Source organism: Pinus tabuliformis, chromosome 1_1 (assembly GCF_031772625.1).
Source record: "Pinus tabuliformis cultivar Carrire ecotype Pingquan chromosome 1_1, CPIR1, whole genome shotgun sequence".
NCBI classification, from domain to species: Eukaryota; Viridiplantae; Streptophyta; class Pinopsida; order Pinales; family Pinaceae; genus Pinus; species Pinus tabuliformis.
In genome coordinates, this window is record NC_142297.1 from 255549881 (window position 1) to 255568364 (window position 18484).

An 18484-nucleotide genomic window follows, 5' to 3' on the forward strand; every position below is an offset into this window, starting at 1 on the left:
CAAGTAAGTCACCTTCTCATGGCGTAGCACAACATATGGCAAAGACCCATAGTAACAATAATAATAGCAACAACTATAGCAGTCACAGGGATGCAGATAGGGTAGTGTTGCTTGTGAATGATTTTCAGAGCCTAGTTCCCTCTCCTGGAAGTGCCCACCAATAGGCCCTCCAACAACAGGGTCTGCATCAACAGGAACTCCACTAGAAATCCATTAAACAACATGGAATTCAATCAGTTGGGTTCCAGACCCCACTCGAGCCCAGCAGACCAAGACAAACGAAGCAAACTTCGCAACAGACTCAGCAAGAAAAATGCATAAAGGCAGAGCCAATGGATGCTTATGACTTTCTTAATTTGGATAAAAGTAGGACAATGCAAGAAATGATTGAAATAGATGATGGGAAGGGCAAGGAAGGGGCAAGAGAGCATGCCCATGGGAGAAGACATGCACAGGGGGAATGACTATATACAAGTGCAGTCTCAGTCTACATTGAGGACGACCACCAGTCGTGAAGCGGTGTTTGTAGAAATTAATGCGGAGCCACCAATAAGTGATGGCAAGGATTCTACAAAGAGTGAAGGAATCAAAATTGCAGCCCGAACTTCATGTAGTATGTTTTAACTTGACCATCATCACGCTTATTTTTTACTTTTCAGTTGCAACTTCTTCAACGGTGAATTTTTTCGAAGTTAAAATTTATTTATTTTTAGGCACTAGTAGGTGTTATCCCAACACAATCCAATCAACACCTACTATTACAGTGAGTAGACCTTAATTCCTCTTTAATAGTAGACAAAATTTTAGGTATACTCTTTATTTTAACATTTAATTGCCAGAAACTAAATTGAATGTATTAGCCTCATTAACACACAATTTGAAACTATATAAGACTATAAGATTAGATAAGGTGGTTTTATTTATTTTCAATAAACGATCACAAGTGTAGCTTAATGGGACTAAATACTACATCAAACAAACAAAAGGACAATGTGGTAGTGTGAAAGACATCTCCTAGAACAAAAGTATAAAGAATTATAAGTACATGGAGGAATATAAGTGCTAAAGTATTTGTTAAAGTGATAGAGACTAAGATTAATTCAATGCAGTTGTATATAAGATAAGAGAATATTATGTATAATGTCCATCTAATGACCACAAGAGTTATTTATTGGGATTCAAAAGTAGATTTACTGCAAGTACATAATGGGAGTGCAAAAGAAACTCCTAATCCTAATCTACAAAAAAGAAAAAACAACCAAAAGCTAATCCTTAATACTCCAAAATAATATAGATACAAAGAAAAACTCATGTCAAACATAAGATGTAGACATTAGAAGCTCATTGGATGTCATTAGAGCTAGAAGTAGGATGAGAGGAGGAAGAAGAAATAAACACAACATAAGAAATAGTTTTAGAAGAAATGGCTTCTAAAAACGTGTAAATGGTAGAGATTTTTGCAAGAGGCACATCCAGAGATGTGGGCCCATATCTTCGCCATTGTATATTTATATTTATTTTTAAATTTTCTGTTTTGTTTTTATGGGATTTATATCTTTAAATCTTTCAAGTCAAGTCTTAGTACCTAGACTATCAATACAACAAATTTTCATACAATGTGTGACTGTAGAGAATAGAGGTGTAGGCAAGACCTATATGCTCATCTCATATATGAGCTAAGTAACCTAACATGTGGATTTGGGATTCAACAGATACAAGGATTTGAGTGTCGGATTCAGATACATTGGACCCCCGAAACATGACACTTTCAGATACGTTATCTATCTATATATATATATATATATATATATATATATATATATATATATATATATATATATATATATATATATATATATATATATATATATATATATATATATATATATATATATATATATATATATATATATATATATATATTAAAAATTAGATATTTCTTACATAAATTCTCATTCATGATACAAATTCATTGATTTCAAACATAGATCTTCATCTACATGTAAGTTTTACTATTTACAAATTAAGTTAGTAACATTATAGCATGCATAGTACATACAAAATTCAAATACAATTGTAATTTGTGACATGCCACATAAATGATAAGTGATAAATGATAAATTATAAATTCATAAATGATAAATGATAATACATATTCAATTCATCAATGATCCAATAGGAGAAAGATAAGATAGTAAGATAAATACACTGACACCTGTAGTTTCCTTATTAAGTCATTAAAATCAAAATGTGTTACATAGGTAGTGCAATGCCAATGTCAAATAGAAATATAAAATATAAAAAACTACAGGTATACAAGCCTCAAGGCAGTAGGTAGCTCATGACTCATGAGTCATCAATCCTCATAGTCATCATCAAAATCAACATCATTGCCCTCATCATCATGGTCACCATTGCTCTCCTTTGTTGCATCCTCCTCCCCTGTATCCAAAGTTGCCTTTGCATCTGCTGATGTGGAGTATGGTCCCTCTATAGTATCACCATCATCAAATCTAACAGGCTCTAGCACTAGATCATTGAGATCCATGTTGGCCAGTGCCAACTCAACACTATTGTCCAGACCCATATCATCAGGAAATACATCCCACATATTTGTCTTTCCCTTCAACCACTCTTCCCTCTGCCTGTAAATAAGATGAAGGTTGGTGTGCACATACACCATTGTCTCTGCCCTGGACTTCTCAAGCTTGCTCTTCTTAACACTATACGAATTCCAATATGTGCTCCAATTCCTCTCGCAAAAAGAGGATAAAGTCACCTAAGAAAGGTTCCTCATGGCTAATTGTTATAGAGGAGGGCTTGTTACCGCATGATTTCCCCACCAAGAATAGGTTTTCTTATCCCCCCTATCTCTAATCAGACCATATCTTGCAAATCAACTAGTGCTAGTGGAAAACTCTGCAAATGCATCCTCCACCTCATCAAGCAATGATCTATCTTGGAAAACTCGCCTGAATGCATCTTTCCTCCCCTATGAGATTTCACCATCCATGTGAGGAGGGGATTTGCAAGAAGGTCCACCATTCAGCCACTCATGGTTGTAGTATTTTGGGTTCAATGAGTGAGACAAACAATGTAAAGGTGTGAAATTCTTGTTCCATATGCTGACAAGAATATCTTGTATAATACCACAGAAGCCCTTTGGTGATGTCTCATACTCGAGGCACTCACTTTGTAAAATAAGGCTACTCACAGACTCAATCATGGAATCCTATCCCTCATAAACCTCTCATAGGATGGGTTGGTCTGTATCTGCAAATTGAACCCAAAGAAATGATAGGGTCCATGATTTGAATAAGTAGATATACCCTCTCCCACCAAGTATCATCTAGCACTGTGTCTTTCACTCTTTTAGAGGCTACTTGATCTGTCTTTCTCCAAAAAGACCAAAACTCTAAAATTACCATGGCCTCTTGACCTCCATCAACTTCTTCAACATGATGAATGAAGATGCAAACTGTGTATCCACAATCTTCAATAATGTTGTATTTATGTACTCCTTGTAGATAGTGAGGGAATTTGTATGATTTTGTACAAATTTACGGATATGTCGTGCATCCCCAATAATGTTACCAATCCAAAGCATATCAAAAGCAATGGATTTCAATGCTAAGTTCAATGAATCGACAGTGCAAGGTGTCCAAAATACTTGTGGATATTTAGCTTCCACAATCATGTCTGCATCCTTGAAAATAGGTGCATTATCTGTAATGATTTGCACACAACAATCAACACCTACATCTTCAATAACTTTAATAAACAACTCACCCATATGTTGTGCATCCTTGTATTCTCCAAGTGTATCCACTGCTTTCGAGAAAACTGGACCATTCAAGGAAGACACCAAGAAGTTGATGAGTGGGTGCCGTGTTGGATATATCCATCCATTAGAAACAATGCTAACCCCAGATGTTGGTCATGATTCTTTAATAGGCTCAAGCATTTTTTTCACCTCTTTTTTTTTCCTTCGTAAAAAATGTGGTTCTAAGATTCTCTGAACTAGGAATCACATACCCTGATGGAGCCCCTTGAGTTAGAGCTCGACACATCTCAATAAATAGAGGTGAGCATGCAACATTAAAGGATATGAAGTTTCTATAGAAAAAGGCAATGGTGAGATCAAGCTCTTCCTGTTTCTCCTTTTGAGAAATCTTGTCCATTGGACCAAGTGAAATTGCCTTTAGTTTTGTTGCTTCTCCCGCACTAGAACTCTCAAATGGGAATTTATTGCTACCTTTCCTAAAAAATGGAAGGGTGTCATCATTCTTGGTTTTTATTTTTTATTTTGCAGCCACATTTTCCATACAAACATTGAACTCTCTTTCCATTTCTTTCCTCTTTAGTAAAGGAACTTTTGTACAAGCTCCAATTCCAAAACCTGGTAAAGCCAACAATTGGCCTTTCACATGGTAATATGTGCTTGTGAAAGTACTGTGGCAAAAGTTTCATCTCAAATTCACATTGCCTCCTCCCTTCACCTTGTTGCTTGACCCTTGATCTCTTGTGACATATTTCGACAAGGGATATTTCTCAATGTTACATTGAGGAAGCCTTCCCTCAACATTACTTGCAATAGAGGTAATACTTGCAACAAACTCTGATGAAATTGGGGGAGGAGGGGAATCTCCAATGGGGAAATTATTCCCATTCCTTTGCCCCTTCCTTGCTGCCCTTGATTGAGCCATGAATATTGTGAAAAAATAAACCAAAAATGCACAAATTTGTAAAAGAAATGCATATGAAAACTTCTGTAATACAAATGAAAAAAAAATAGAGAGGAAATGCACTTACTTGTTTCTTGAATCTCCTTGAAAATTCTCCCACACCCTTTTCTCCTTGCTTCAAAACCCTCACAACAAACCCACAACAAATTTACTGCAAAAGAGAGAAGTGAAAATGATAAAAAAGAAGAATAATTTCGGCTTTGTATGGCCACGCGGGTCACTTTTGCCGGATTTGTATCTGGAAATCGGGACACGATGTGTCCGATTGGGACACAATCCATATTTGATCGTGTCCCAATCGGACACATCATGTGTTGATTTCCGGACATGAATTGGCATGAATCGTGTCTGATTCACCAGATTTGGGACACGACGGCCTATTTCAATGAATCTAGTTTCAGAGTATATGAGCAATACTTTTCCAACTGTAAGTTCAACTCTCATAAAGTTATGTTTGATACTTCAGTGTTTTCAAGTGCTTAATTCTATTTCCCCTAAATATGTTTTTGATTTGCAAGGGTTTAATTCTTTTATCTCAAAATATGTTTATGAAGAAAGGAATTAGCATAGTTTTTGTGATTTTGTTATTTTAGACTCCTTCATTTTTAAAGGCACTGGCTGACTAACAAATTGACAATCCTTATCCTTTTCATAAAAAAATTTATCTCATTGATAATGAATAGAAAATGATGAATTTTCATTGATTATGTTTTTATATGAAAAATATTATGCAGGGTAAAAGTAAATATTAAAAGTTCTGTGAAGGGCAGTTTAAAAATAAAACTATCATAAAAAAATTCCATGATGGGTAAGGGGACCCATCAAATTTAACCCTTGATCACACGTATGATCTGATTCTTTTGGTTGAATTCATGAGATTGGATTCTCCATGCCTCCAATCATGGTGATTTGGTTCTACCGCGGGAATGTGCACAAGGTTGTCCACACTACTGGGCGATGGCCCATACCCAAGCCCTCCATCTCTCTGAGCAACTTCAAAATACTTCTAGACAAGCACAAAGAGGTGCTCAACCAAAGGAGATCTATCTGGGTGGGTTGGAAATGTCAGGAAACTAGGCTATGGAAACGGGCCTCACCCCTAATAAAGATAGTCGTATCAGGGGTACTACCATCCATTAATCAAGCTTTCCAGCCAGATTATGTATTGGGGCATGGAGGGAATCCCAACTATTGGTGGGGTTGGGAAGGCACAAACAGGGGCCTAAAACGAGGATTCGAAGATAAAGCCCATGTTTCATACATTATATTTTGTATAGGAGACCGTTTGGTTCTCCCACATTGTATGGACATCATTGTACTCAATAGTCCCTTTGACCTACTTTGTGGTCAATAGCTGGACATAAATATAATTATCTTATCTTATCTACCCTACGGCCAAGTATTCGAGATTTCTCAAACTAAGAAACCTAGAAGGTAGAGACCCAAAGAACAAATCACTGCCCACATCCAGCAACTGCAGGTTTTCATAATCACCCAATTTGTGAGGCAAAATCCCATAAGAAAATTCTTTTTAACATTCATGTGAGCCATAGAAGTTGGAATTCATATTTGATTGGGAATTTTTCTGACAAGACTATTGAATGAGAGTTTGAACCCCACAAGCTTCCCACATTGTGACAATTCAAGCCATTCGAATCATCGACAACTCATAGACTCTCTTGTGGAAATTGTAACCAAGACATTTAAAGGCTTTGTTTGAATTTTGAACTTCTTGGAGGGATCTTTGAGTCTATAAATAATTTTGTATGTCTTTTAGTTTCGATGTCAACAATCTTATCACTTTGCTTAATGTGGCTACTTGCATTAAGCATACAACTCACTGAATTATTCAACCATTAAGCAAATAGGTTTTGTCAAAGGCCATTTCATCCATGGTGATCTTGTTATCTCCCAAGAGAGTATTACATCAACCAACCAGGCACTTGGATATTAGTAAATATCTTACCTGTTGTAAATGTTAGCCAACAAATCCCATCGTACACTGACATCGATCCCAACATTTACAAAGAACCTTAAGCATAGAATTATTGGCCAGAAAAGAAGAAAGAATAGGCTCGCTTCGTATATATGCATACCCGAAGCATGGAATAGTTGGCCTACCAATAGATAGCATGGAATAGTTGGCCTACCAATAGATAGCTTGAAGACTGATTCTAGGAGCAATTGGGTAAACAAGAATAGGTAAAAGGTCCTTTTTTGATAGCGCATAAAACAAATTTTAGTGGGGTTCCATTCTTGATATGATATAATGGTTGAAGCAGTCATAACACATTCTTCAAATGCCTCTACTACTTTGTGTTAATGGACAACTATTAGTAGTGGCTCTACTTCACCAGTCCACTAGATAGGGTTTCCTTTGGCCTCTTATTTATATGTTGTTGTATTCAATGCTCTAGGATATCTTTTTGCAATTTTTGAACTCAAAAAAAAAAATTGAGGAACTCACTTCTCAATTAGGAGAAATTCCCATTTTGTTGATGGCTCAGTTATCACTCCCAACCTATCTTGTAAATTTGTTAAAGACAACCTATCTTATGATTCTGTTAAAGATGTAGAGTTATGTGTTGACTTGACATTTTTGCAAAAGTTTCTAGAGCTATTGTGGGGAAGGAAAATATGGGCATTCATCAAAGAGCAAGAAGGCTTTCCAGTGTGGCTTAACATCTAATGGAAAATCATCCAATCATGGCATATGGAAATACCTGTTGGAAAGAAAGCTTCAACGTTGGGTAGCCCAATATGTTCTGTTTTAAAGCTGAATCACTATCATGTTTAGAAACTTAGCTACAAGCCTGCAAATCATGTTTTTACTCTTCCTGTCTAATTCGTAGTGCGGGATGCCAGCAATGGAAGATGTTTCTTTGACCCTTCTCTGGGAGAAGTAGAAAGGTAGGAAAATTAACCTATTGTTGTTTTTATTGAAGCTCTACTTGTTGTCTAGAAAGGATGGAAGGATTGGATGGATATATATTTGTATTCAAGGGATAAAGTCAGTGGAAAAATAGGTTATCAGGGCCATAGGCAGAAATGTGACCTAAGAGATACTTGTATAGAATTTCATATGTAATCACACATGTAGAAGATATACCAGAGAAATATGAGAATTGCATAGTGAGCTCAAATATTTTAAGATATCCAGTTCATTTATTATTAAGTAGATATGGCAAGCATGTCTGTTGGTTTCCCAACAATTGTGTTGTTATGATGACTACCATCAATACTAGAATATTTTAGTGTTTCTTTGTAGCCTAAACAACTACCTCGTGGAGTAGGTCTTGGTGATCTCACTCCCACAGTTTATGCATAGGCCATAAAATTAGTGACCGATTTCTTGTATTAATTTCCATATATAGGGGAGACTCTCCCCTCATTTGAGCATTGTTCAAGAAGTTAAAACCATCTCTTAGGTACTAATTATCTACCTTATATATGCATTGTGTTTTAACAATGGTATCAAAATGAGAGTTTGAGTGCTCAACTATATGAACATGCACATTGGTGTATGTGGTAATGAAGAATACTACCTATAATTTAAAATAAGCTCTTGATTATTTATGTGTTTTGTGCATGACATGTGACAGTTGTCCAGTTCAGTCTATCTAATTATTTTACATATAAAGGCATTTTCAAATAGAGAAGTGAAGATCCTGAATGCAATTTTAACACCCATGTACATTGTCATTTTATTTGAGACTCCGCTAATGACTAGAAACAGTGTGATTGTTGTGGGAGGCCAACATAGGACACAATACCTATGAACTGTAGAAAAAAGATCTATGTAAAGACTGCCACTAAATGCAACAACCTTGTAGGCTATCACACTTGTGGATCCTATTTCAGCTCTATTGCACCACAAAAATAATGGGGTGAAGATACAGAGAGGAAATTGGGATTAAGCTCATTTCCCTCTTTAATACAAATTCCCTGTGTTGTGTAGAAAAGTATTGGCTAACCTAGGAAAAAATGTTGAACCAATAGGTACAACCATGTACAAATGAGGGAGGAATCCCTTAATATTTGTAAGAACCCACTCCCTAAACCCAATGTTCAGTCAATTACTTGCATGTCAAACCCCCTCCCAAGGAACATGTTGCAGAAAACACAAGGTGTGAGGGTATGTATGTATTGATGCACTCCACATTTTCATCAAGGCCACACAACGAACCGCAATCGTGGCCTTAATAATCCCATTTCTATCTGCAGGCAATATGTGAATCAGATAAATAAAGGCCTCAACCCCCGACGGAGATTGGCTATTCTTCGATATTCACATTTGCTACTTTATATTAGATTACTATGTATGTCCTCCCCACTAAAATAATCCATTATGGATGCACTACTTGTCTGTCATGATTTCCATGTTGGAATTATGATACAGGTGTTGTACTTGATGGAAACTCACACAAATGACAGTTTGCAGTGCAACAAGTTAACAACAAAGGATTACAGATCAGACTCCAGAGGTTGAAGAAAGAGAGGTATACACTAGTTCACTTTGTCAAAGTAGTGTATACATGTGGGAACACAGAACAAAAAGAGCGTATACCTATACACGCACTTTCACAAAAGGAAAAGAGCATATGGGATGGAAAATCTAGGTTTTTGTCCAAGGTATTGGTCCAAGGTATTTGGTCCCTGGTATTGACCCTAGGTTTTTGGTCCAAGGTATTGGTCCTAAGTGGTTTTGTTCCAAGGTATTGACAAAGGGCCTAAAGCTATATAAGGAGGAGAAGATCATAAGGCCAGGAGTGCAAGTGCATGGATTTCTAAGGAATACTTCTATTTGAAGTATATTTTATGTTGTAGGGGCTATGTTTGTGATTTGATCTAAAATAATTTGTGCACCTTGAATTCAATGTTGGATCAGGATCATGAGACCTGAAGTGACTTATTATTGGATGATCTGATATTGGTTGGGCTAGATCTGACTGTGTACTCATGTTTTATTCTTTAAATGTCATGATTTGAGTTTGTCTGAAGTTTAGAAGTGCAACAATGTTATGAGTTGATATTTGCAGATATGTACACTGGTTCGTCTCTTAAAATGTGCACGAACACATAGGTTATACTCTTCAAAATAGTGTATACAAAATAAAAGCTTCTTTTTCAGATCTGATTGATCTATTTGATCAAATTCTGTTGTTTTACTGTTGTCTTTCAATGAAGTCTTCTTAGATCTGAATGTAAAACTAAATGCATAAGGAGGCTGGTATTTGATTGATTGATTGTATAAGTGAGAAGAAGTGATCTTTGTCACTACCTGTGTAAAGCTTTGTAAGTTGACAATAGATATTCAATACATTGCTGGTTGGTATAGACTTGATTCAAAAGTTTATGTTTGTAGTAGTTTTAAAGGTATACATAGGTTTGATTAATAGAAGTAGCATATACACATAGTTTTGGTTCATCCAAGTAATGTATACACTCTGATGCATGGTTTTTGAGGTTACAGCTGGTTCTGAATGATGATGCAAGTTTCTGGGTTCAGCACAGTGTTCTGGTGTCAGTGATCTGATTGTTCAGATTAACTAAATGTTGGTTGATGGAGTTTAAGTTTAAAAGTTTTTTATGGGTCCAATATGAAAATTGGATGAAAAGTGGTCTTTAGATGGTGGTGTTGTGATCCAGGAGTATCCAGTCTGGAAATTCATGAAACGTGGTCCCTGGAGGAAGAAAGAAGGTCGTAGCCTTCTATAGGTCGGCGCCTACATACTAGTAAACATATTGGTTAGTAAAAGAGCTAAGGGGTTGCAGCTCCCTTCTAGTAGAAGCTGGAAAATGAGAGAAGGTTGTAGCCTTCTACAGGTGGGAAGCTGTGTACTGGTATGAGTCTACACTAGTACAAGATCGTAAACAAATTTTCTTATTATTAAAAGGAGATAGAGATGACAACAACAGGTGCTTTTCACCCACATTGGGTTTCCACCTTAAATATTGGAATTCATGTGTGTTGCTTATGTGTGATGCTTTATTCTGCTTTTACTGCACTATTTAATAAGTTACTGATGTACTGGTTTAAGATCAACACATGATAAATTATCTAAATCACAAGTTCTTTGGATATACGTTGGTTTCTTTAATCATAGTTGCGTGTACACGCTAGTTCACTTCATTGAAGTAGAATATATAAATTTGTTTATGAAATAAAATTATTGATCTGATAATATTGATTCACCCCTCCTCTCAGTATTATTTCCAACATTCCATCGTTAATCCAAAATTTGAAACTTTAGCATCTTTCTTCTTCTGCCATTGAAAAACATTTCTAGAGATATTCTATATATTGACTACTCATATTAATCTGTTCAATCCCCTGATTGGACCCCACACTCTGTATGCCCTAAAGAACATGACCTGTGTTCTTTTAAAGCTTTGCTACTTTTTTCAAATATGAATCTAGGTGTTGCTTCACCTACCATTTGTTTCTGTGATTGACATTTTCACTGTTTGTCAATCATGATTCCTTATCCTTTGTTATGTGTTTGGCCCTAGAAACTACCATCTTTCCTATCTCCTAGAATAAAATACAATATCAAATACACTACCTCTTCATTTACAAAGAATATGCAAGTTCAACATCTGTGGTATTATTATGTGTATCACTATATATAAAATTTAAATTATTTGGAAAAAACCTCATGTATAAATGGGTTCTGATTTTAGAGGTTTTATTGTCTCTTTTGGGCAAGGAACTTCTAGGAAACAGTGTGGCTTTAGGCTTTCCAAGAATATTTTTTTGCATCCTCTTGGGTTCACTTGTAATTATAAACATAGAAAACTGAATTGCAATGTATAGCCTAAAAAAAATTCCATGTGAAAGATGCAATATTTAAGCGAACTCAGGCACCATACTCTTTGGTTGATTTCTCACTTGATGAATTGGAGAAGTAGTAAGAACACTTGGGCTTTGTTTTAATCATGAGTGGCTCCTTGTGATTGGAAATTCTTGATGACCATTATGAAAATGTGACCCTTACTGTGGGCATCCTCCATTGTGACTATAATGTGACCTCTCAAATGCCATGACTGACAACCTTAACAGTGGCAGTGCCACACCAAGCCTGACCTCACATAAAAATTCTCTCCACACAAAGTGATCATATGTCGTCTCCACACACATTATAAGGCGAGATTTCTCTAACCTAATGACCAAACGACTTCCACTCTAACTCAGCCTATGTGCAACTTAGAGCCACAAAACTAGAGTGGCCTCCTCCTTCCACGCAAACATTGAGAACATGATCCTATGCAGACAACAATTATCACAGGGCATATGTGCCTTGATCTTTATGAAGGAAAAAAAATCATGACTGGAAATTATTTTATTTCTTTGTGCATTATTGTTTGAATATTCTATGTGGGGAGCTTGTAGAGATATTCTATGAGAAAATAGATTTGATATGTCCATCTACAAACTAATTCTAGATACATTCTAATGGATAACAAAAATATAGTACAATAACATTGTAGCTAAATAATACTAGCTGCCATTCTATCTGGTTCTCTAGAGAAAAGTGGTGTGTCATGACTAAAGGTAGAGTGAGATGCATGTAGCACTGAATAAGAAAGCAAGTCTATCTCCACCATTTATATGTCAAAGGACGCACTATATAAAGTTGCATTGCTTCGTGGGTGTCCAATCCTACCAGTAGAAACCCAATAGTGATGTTTGGTTTAGGGATATTTGGAACCAGGCCCGTAAGGATGGCTAGCTTGGAAGTTTACTGGAACAATTCTACCCATAGGGGAACAACTTAAGCAATTGAATCATGGTTACTTGAGTTAGAAGGTAAATTTATAACTTACCTGAGTGTACCAACACCCTCTTGGTGTCTATCTGTAATCTTAGTTTAGTTCTTATTAGGAATTTAACCTTACCAGAATTTCTTCCAGCTATTGCCTTCATGCCATGAGTCCTTATCTTAAGAGCAAGGAATGAGAAGCAAAGGCATGGCTAGTGACTAGAGTGAAGTTGCAACAAGTTAGTTGTACTAGAAGGTGCAATTGAATCACTACCTTCAAGGAGATCTAATGCTTGTGAGGTATTTTAGTTTTGTTGAGCTTGTACCTCAAAGGAAGTTATAACTAATGGAAGTTTTCTTTCCCTTCATATAGGTGCTTTCTTGTCCTCCACATACCTAATTAAGTTTGAAATTTGAAAATCCCTCTACATATGAGAAGTGAAAATCCCTCTATAGATGAGAAGTGAAAATCCATTCTTGTTTTTTCTAGCTTGTTTAGTTTCGGATTGATGTCATCCACTTTACTATTGTCGATTATCAAGATTCATAATCTTGCATTGCTTTAATGGCACCAAGAGTAACATAGATTATATTTGTAGGATTTCACTGTTAAGTGCACTTGTAGGAGGTATGATATCACAATAGACAAATAGAAACTCCATTATGTTTATGGAATTCCTAACTATTAGATACTTCTAGATGAGCAGGTTTAGAGATACTTCCTTGGAAAGTTAAACTTTTAACATGAACTTATAGTCTTCCAATGATAGCAATGAGCTCTAAAAACAATGAAACTGATTAGAACACCATCCTCCCCATAAGTAAACCACAATTAGTAAATTATGAACAAATTACTTGAATGGTGCTTAGGTTATGTAACTGAGCTTTTTGAAACTGAAAAGAAATCAGTGTTTATGCCATACTAAGTGAACAATGCTACTTGGAGTAATGGCTAACTTCTCTATTTCTTTCTAGCACAAAGAAATCTCGAGCATTTAGATAAGCTAATTTCAATTTGATGGTTTTCCAGATTATGTAATGGTTGCTGACCTAGACTATGAGTAAACTTGAATTTTTTTAGGCATCATATGGTTTGTACCTTTAAATTGAAATGAAATCGAATATCTTCAGAGTAATTACTCCATTATTTCTTGTAAGGACAAATTTCTCTAGCCATCAATGTGGAAAGCAAAGCATTCTCTTCTCTTAGTTAATTTTAGTTTTTCCCTCCTTTTGGTATCTATTTGAGAAAATCTTGAATATTATACTGAAATTATTGAGTATGTAAATTGTTGGCAGGACTATATAAAAGAAATGGATACCTAATGGTCTCTTGCAATGGAGGCCTGGATCATAATAGGTTTGCTCCCCTTTTGTCTATCAGAGGCATGCACATCTAAAAATACAATGAGAACAAGCCCAACAACACATACTCCTACACCAATAAACTGTCTGATTTTGTATCTTGTCTTCAAGAATATCCATGTAAGGAACAAGACACAAGGAATTGTCCAGCAGTCCAGCAACATGACACTTGTTATTGATGTATAGTCATATTCCCTCACCACGACATAGTTAGCTTCAACATCCACGAAAGCCAACAAAACATAGTAGTACCACCGAGCCCGAAGCCATCTCCTACGATATATTAATTGACTTCCAAACACAATTGACAGAAGAAGATAATTCAAGAAGGACTGTGAGGTTGGTACAACAATTCCTCTGTGGGTAAGCTCATTTGAGGAGAATCCAGTGGATGTTATCAGCAGAGAAGCCACCTGACCTAGAAGAAGGGCTATCAATGTCTTCTTGGAGCAGAGTTTTTCAAAATTTAGAGCGCAGAATGGAAGATGTGAGCTGCAATATGCAAGTTGGTTTATCTCCACCTTTTAGAATTATGCATGATTGTCCTTTAGCTAGGGCCTTGATTATGGTTCTCCAAACTCTGTAATTATTTACTTCATGTTGTCATTGTGTTTGCTGAATTTTCTTTTGTGACTATTTTGTGATATATTATCATTTGATCAAGGTCAATATTTTTCTCATGTTAGATATGTGACATGGTTACAATTATCTCAATGTGACTGTGGTTGTCCCAAAGCTAGACAAGGCTTCATTTTGGTCAATATTTTTCTCATGTTAGATATGTGACATGGTTACAATTATCTCAATGTGACTGTGGTTGTCCCAAAGCTAGACAAGGCTTCACTTTGGGCAGATCCCAGGTGTTTAACTTCAATATTCCTCCTATCTGTTAATAGATCTTCAGTATGTTTTATTGATTCATTTCAACATTGGGTATTTCATGGCATTGGTTACTTGTGCGGGTGGTTTATCCTTCATGCTTCCTTTTGCAAAAATTAATCTTTAATTTTATGTGAACAATGAATTTGAAGACATTTTTTATGTGGATCAGTTTATCACATCTCTTAGAGGCAAGTTTCAGATAGTAAAGAAGCTTCCTTCAAAGCTGAAGGCAAAGGCAGAAGATGGGGTAGTCTTCACCATGCCTCATGTGAGCTGGTCAAACATGTCCTATTACCTGCATTAGGTTGAGTATCGAAGACTATCATTTAATACTTTGGGCTTTGCACAGAAGGATACTAAAAAAGTTTCCTACCATGATACAAATCCTTCCCCTTATAAGAAAGCACAAAGTTTTGCATTTGAATAAGGCATATGCACATCTAGCAAATGATAGCCTGCCACTTGAGGTTTAAAAGCTATGTTGTCATGTGAATTACAACACTCTACTTTTCACTTCAAAAATTGATGAATTGGGTAATTTTTTTTAAATATTGCAACAGCATGGTCCTTTTGTGGCTCTTCATCTTTGTTATGAAATGGATATATTGGTTTTTTCTGGTTGCACTCTTCGCTATACCGATGAATAAGTTGAGGAACTCACCAGACTGAGGTATATTACATGTTTGGAAATCATAATATTTTCCTGGTCAAGTCAAAATCTTTATTGTTAACAATGTTGATCCTATTATCTTGTTGTATTTCTTTCACAAGCATGCCTACCCTTGGTGGAAGGAGGTCATAATTTCTTAAATGAAGAGGAAGGACGGACTATGTCCTGTAACACCAAAGGAGACTCCATTAGTATTGAAATATTTTGATTTTGATAGAAATATTCAGATATATATTGATGCTGAAGAAATATATGGGGGAGAAAGAAGGATGCCTGCCCTCTATTCAACTTATCCAAATATTGTAAGTTGACTGATTCACTCACTTCAACTCATTTTCCTTTGAAGTTGGATTTTCTTATGTCATGCACTCATGCTGATCAACAAAAATATGTAAGTGAGGAAGGAGACTCTTCTTAGTCCTATGGATTTAAAGCCATTCCAAAATCATTCATCTGAAATGGCTACACTAGATTACATGGTGTCTTTGGCCAATGATGTGTTTATTCCTACATATGATGACAACATGGAAAAATTTATGGAAGGGCATTACAGGTAATCTTATATTGTTTTGCATATATCTGGCAGAGAGGATATAATGGTTACCTAGTGGTACGAGTTGTAGTGGTGACAAATTTAGTTCTCTTAGAACAGACCTTTGTAAGTAGCATTAAGAAGCCTTGGGAATCGGGTCACATGTATTATTAGTAATTTTCGATTTAGTTGTTTACATTATTTATTATATGTTGCCTCTTTCTTTCTTAATTTTGTTGGATACTTTCTAGATTGAGTTTCATTTCAATGTAAGTTGTGGAAATGCTTTGGATGCATTAATCTTGTTATCCTAATGATGCATCAACATTTGAGAATTATTGTTATGTTAATATTTTAGAATAAAGATCCCTAGTTGTGAAATCCTTAAATGAACCTCTTAGAATCCCAATTCTAATCAACCCTAAAAGGCCTCAATTTTAACTTAAAAAGTCACTCTGAGTTGGAATTATTTTTTAAAGTGTGACAATGCCTTGGCGATTGATTGAGGGCTCTCTTAGAAATCCTTTGAGTCTCCATATCAAAAATCATTGGAAGCGAAGTTTCATGCAATTGGGAGAGGGGTACATGCTGGAAACATGATCCTTACATCACCCCCCATCAAAAAAGCAAAAAGACAAAAAAAATTGAAATAGGGAAACAATATTTGTCTGTATATCTATAAATATAAAATAGAACAAGAAGAAAGGATAATTGAGTAAGAAAATTTAAATGTAGCCTCCAATAATATCCATGTTGTCCAAAATGCACATAACATGCTTGTTGTAGCTATAGAAAACACTTTTTCCTAAAAGTTGTTGAAGAAAATGTGAAGAAATGAAGTGTGGAAGAATTTTGTTGCTCACAACTGTCTTCTAGTTGTGACAACAAAACTAGATCATAATGCTTCACAAACAACAGAAGTGCTTCTTGTTTGTGTAGGAGATACCTTTGCTCAAACAGTCTGGAAGAAAGTGTGAGGAAATAATAAGTGGTAAATTGTATTTAGAACAAAGACAGGGTGTAAGGGTTTTCTAGAAGCTTATTCAATGTGAAATTAGTGTCAAAATTTATGTCAATGCCAATTTAAAGCACTTGGGCAGGTTCCTATGGTCAATTTCCCTATCAAAACATAGTTAAACTAGATTAAGATGTGCCCATTTTTCCTTGAAATGCCACTTGCCATTTTAGATGGCATTTCAGAATTGTGAAACATTATTTGAAATGTTTTATGGCATTTCAAAGGCATAACTTCTTGAGATTTGTGCTAACAACTGAAAAAGGTTACAGTCATCCTTATATCTAGGGCATTCCTTAAAAAACTCCAATCATATATTAATATTAAATTACCCTTGTATCCCTCAAGCATGGAGCACTTTACTTCTTATTGACTCTTTGACCTTGGAGAATATGACAACTGCCTTGTATCCCTTAAAGCTTGGGTATTCTTCTTCATGTTAACCAACTCCTCATAAAAAGGATCTCAAGTGCAAGCTACAACTTCCTCAAAATGTGGCCACCTCCAGGCTCCAAAAGAGGTGCATTAAAGTAGTGATCCATGTGCACGGGATGGAGTTCTCCTCTAATGTGGTCCTTCAAGATTTTTAACCAACCAACCTTCAAAAATAAGAAACTTTCAAAAATGAGTTATGCCTTTGCAACCTGATGAAAATTTTCTTTTCAAATCTGGGTATAGAAATCAGATCTGAACTAGTGTTCTGATATAACTGTTGGCTGAAAACAATATCTCTGCAATATCATCATATCGAGGCAATGATAAGGTTTTCTTAACACCTCTGCATATTGTCACCAATATCCAAAGAAGGTAACTTCTTTAACTTTGTAAGTCATTTTTGTAGGCTGTAAGCACCCCTAAATCATGATTATAGACCTGACAGGGGTCACAAGTTACAACCCTTCTAAAGAAGGGTTTTTCCCTATTACTATATGTTGGCTTGGTTAATATCTCATAGAATTCATTTTCCATATGTTGGATGATAAAATAGGAGTGCTGGCATAAACTAGAAATTTGTACCATGTGTAAAGGTCCACAGGATCCACTTTTGTATCTGCTCTTGCTGATGTGAAAGAGATGCCAGAAGAAGGTACAAAGTGAACAATTTCCAGCAAAGTGTATCCATGTGGACAGATTGCACATCATTATAAAAGCTACAACAATAAGGTCAGCTCAGAAACAAATCTTGGACATTATTTCAGTTCAACAATCATTCTACAAATGATCCCCTCCCTTAGCCAGTGATGTTCCTTGGTCAAGCTTTCTGGAGTAAGGTAAAACAAAACTTCCTTAAGTGGTAGTCACGACCACTTGCACACCCAATCATAGAATAGTCGGGCCTAAAATCAACTATGGAAAGTTTTGGATGGAATCCTGAGAAGAGGATGGTATAAGTGATGTAATTATGTACAGACAGTTGCACTGGTGCACTGACTTCCATATTTTGGTGCTTCTTATACCCTGAAGCCCAGAAAATGGGACATCCCTTGCAAGGATGGAAAAATAACTGGTGTA

The 18484-nt window shown here is 35.9% G+C and overlaps 1 pseudogene; it reads left to right on the forward strand.

Annotated features, from left to right (window-relative positions):
* Positions 1–399: 399 nt before the first annotated feature.
* LOC149212489 (rhamnogalacturonan I rhamnosyltransferase 1-like) lies at positions 400–15982 on the forward strand (annotated as a pseudogene).
* The last annotated feature ends 2502 nt before the right edge of the window (positions 15983–18484 follow it).